The 3,503-nt window shown below is 33.6% G+C and overlaps 1 pseudogene; it reads right to left on the reverse strand.

The window, feature by feature from the left end:
- Window positions 1–288: 288 nt before the first annotated feature.
- LOC122584381 lies at window positions 289–1,736 on the reverse strand (annotated as a pseudogene).
- Window positions 1,737–3,503: the final 1,767 nt, after the last annotated feature.

A 3,503-nucleotide genomic window follows, 5' to 3' on the forward strand; every position in this document is an offset into this window, starting at 1 on the left:
GCAACTTTATTCTGCAATAATCATTTAAGAGTTAAAATCTAAATACTACAGTCAATATTGTTTTTACGATATAATTTGATTAGATTGCAACAATGTATCAAATAAAACACCAAAATATGCATCTATTAAAAACCAGATAAATTTATTTGGTTTGGAACTTGAAGTAGTCCCACAATTCATAGTCTTTTTATTTTTATTAATTAAAGAAAACAAACAAACACAAAGAATAAAAAATTTGACAAATGAAACCAGAGAATTTCACAGCACTGAAATAATAATAATATAAACTCCCACTAATAATTTTATTTATTAACAAATCTAAATATACCAATCATATCATTAACAAATCAATCTGTTACATCATGATAGTTTCTTCATCACTTGAAAATATTTTTCTCAAGCATCAGAAAATTCTATGCATTAAACACACAAAATATATCTTTTTTCCACTTTCATTGTAATCAACCAACTGGTCTTCAGTTTCTTAATTATTATTTAATAACTCCAAAAGCAGTCCAAGTCAATTTGCCCAACAGAAGTAGATGGAGCTTCTTGATCACCATATCCTTTCTTTCCCATTTCGAAATTCGACATAACGGATGAAATCTCTGTGTTCATTTCACTACTTAATACGGTTTCTTGAGAGCCTGTGGTGATATCTTTTCCATTTGAAAGACATTGTTTCCGGGTAAATTCTTGAAATATGATTGGCCCGGGACAGGGAAAATGTAGCCCGAAGGGAACCGGAGTTGGGGATCATCTTGTATAGATGGAATTGATTGGTTGGCCCGAAAACCATAATCAACATTGGTATTAGGATCATATGGGCTGGTAGAATTGTGGAGAAAACTATTTTGAGATGCTTTGAAGTTGATTGGGCTGGAGAAGCAGGGCAAGTGCGATGAATCCGATTTTATTACACCGCTACCACCACCGGATGATGTTGAAGATTCTGTCAATGACGGCAACCCGTTTCCAATGGAATTTGGTTTCTTTTCACCGGAGTTTTTGTGAAAGACACGGCTGATCACCCACTCATTCTGAAAATGAGACAAAAACATAATTGGTAAAAAAAAAACAGAGTAGCCAAAACAGGGGAAACAGGGGAGGATTAAGAATCAATACCTTTGCGGATTTGGTTGCTATTTGAACAGAAGATCTCCCTTCTAATCTAAATTCATGAATTACCCAATTTGTTTTTTCCCCTTTTGGAGCTCTCCCTTTATAGAAAACCAAAGTTTTCTTCATTCCAACAAGCGTTTTACCACGAAAAATCTCTTTATCTTTTCCGGTTGCTTTCCAATACCCTGCCTCGGTTGCTCTATTTGTCCTTAATCCAGTTGGATACTTCTTATCTCTCACACTGAAAAAATACCATTCTTTTTCGCCCATTTTAGCCAACCCTTTATTCAAAAGTAAAAATACACAACAAACCCAATAAAAAAAAGTTAGCAAATTTCGAACAAAAGACATTAACTAAAAAGGTGTACTAAATTGAATTGAATTGTATATCGAATGAAAACAAAAAAAAAAAGCTCACCAGGCAATTCCCATGGCTCAATTCTATTCATGTCAACTTCTCCAATTGCTTTAGCAGAGAAGTTGTTGTCTAGGACTTTCTTGATCAAATAATGAGTGATCAATTCTTCATCGCTTGGATGAAATCGAAATCCGGGAGGCAAAATCAATTGATCATCTTCCTTTTGAAGCCTAGCATAACTCTCCATCCTAATATTTATTACTTTTGAAAAATATTTAACTATTTTTGAGCACAAAAGGATCAAAACTTTTCAAGAAACAACTTATGAATCTTGTTTAGATCTATCTATATGGAGCATGTATCTAGAGAAAGAGAGATTGAAAAAGAGAGAAATTTAGGAATGGTTTAAGGGAATGAGACTAAAGTAGATTGTGTTGAATTGGAAATGAAAGGTATGAGGAAGTTATAAAGAAGTAGAAAAGAGAAGGCCATGGAAGAAAGTAAAACAATAAAGTAGTGTAACCTTAAAGATTTAGAGGTTTTAAAGAAAGAAAAAGTTTCAAGAACTCAAGCCCCTAAATACTGGTTTTAAGTGAGACATATATATGATAATGTATTGAGAGACGTGGTACGAAAGAAAGCCAATTGGAAATAAGGGTAAGGTGGTAAGGAAGAGCGGCTTGTTTGTTTCTCTTCTTCCAATTTTCATTCTTAATCTCAATTCTCTCTAAGTCGTCTTTAACAGTTTTCATAATATTATCGAGCGTTATTGAGAGTACGAGTTTTCAAGTATGTATTTTTTAAAATTTACAATTACTTTAAAACTACATAAATACATAAAAACAATACTAGAAATATAGAGTTTTCTATACATTATGAGGTTCTCATGATCACCATTAACCAAGGTTGTAGAACTCGTGGATCGGGATCGGATCGGCAAGGTAGGGAGACAAGAGTTTTTGAAAAATCAGGGAAATATCGGATTGAGAAATTTATAAATAAAAATAATAATTTATGAATTTATATGTGATAGAATATTAAAAATATCTAGGAAACTTGAAACTTAATCATAATTGTCAAAAAAACTATACATAACTATTCAAATTTAAAAATAATTATCTCAAAATATTAACATAATTCTTTAAACTTAACATAGAGGGTTGTTTAATTGAAAAAAAGTTTCTTTAAAGACCTTTAAAAAAACAAAAAAAATTAATAAAATTGACTTTTGTTGACCTCGTTGAGTTTGATTGATCCACACTGATCTTTGACCGATATTCCCGATATTTGACCGAGATTCCCGATATATGGCTAATATCCCATGGCTGACTAGCGTTGACCAATATTTGAGCCAATCCCACCCATTTCGTCTCTTTGAGCATCCGATCCCGATACCAATACGAACGATATTTACAAACACTGTCCTTAACTACCACGTAGCTCCGCCATTAGCTCCAAACATAGGCAAACGAAGATAAACTTCGTTTGGTACAAACGAAGATTAACTTCGTTAGATGGCTGGCAGCTAAGTTCGTAAGAACAAAGCCCAGCAAGCCCAGTTCGACCTGAAACATATATACGAACGAATACCCTAAGATAATATATACGTTCGACATACAAGTACTCCAGACACCTAAGTTCGTTCTATAGCTTATAGAAACGAAGATAGCACAATACGGCTGATTATTTACTTGATAATTAGCGATATACCGTTTACTAATCAAACTAGTTATCTCGTGAGGATTCCGCACTCACGACATAATCATAGACGATCTCGAGAGCGATCTATAGCTATCGAGGGACTCACAAGTGGTATCAGAGCCAATCGATTTCTTATCGAAGGTTCGAGATCGTTTTTTTTTATTCTTTTCTCTGAAAATCAACTCCCGACACCCTTACTGTCGCTAACTTCGTTTTCTCAAACGAATTTAGCAAACGAACTTAACTCATCTTCGTTTCGAGTTCTTCCAACGTTTTAGCTTTATCTTCGTTCTTTCCTTCAAACAAAGATAATTCTATCTTC

This window comes from Erigeron canadensis, unplaced genomic scaffold (genome assembly GCF_010389155.1).
Source record: "Erigeron canadensis isolate Cc75 unplaced genomic scaffold, C_canadensis_v1 Conyza_canadensis_unscaffolded:247, whole genome shotgun sequence".
Lineage (NCBI taxonomy): Eukaryota > Viridiplantae > Streptophyta > Magnoliopsida > Asterales > Asteraceae > Erigeron > Erigeron canadensis.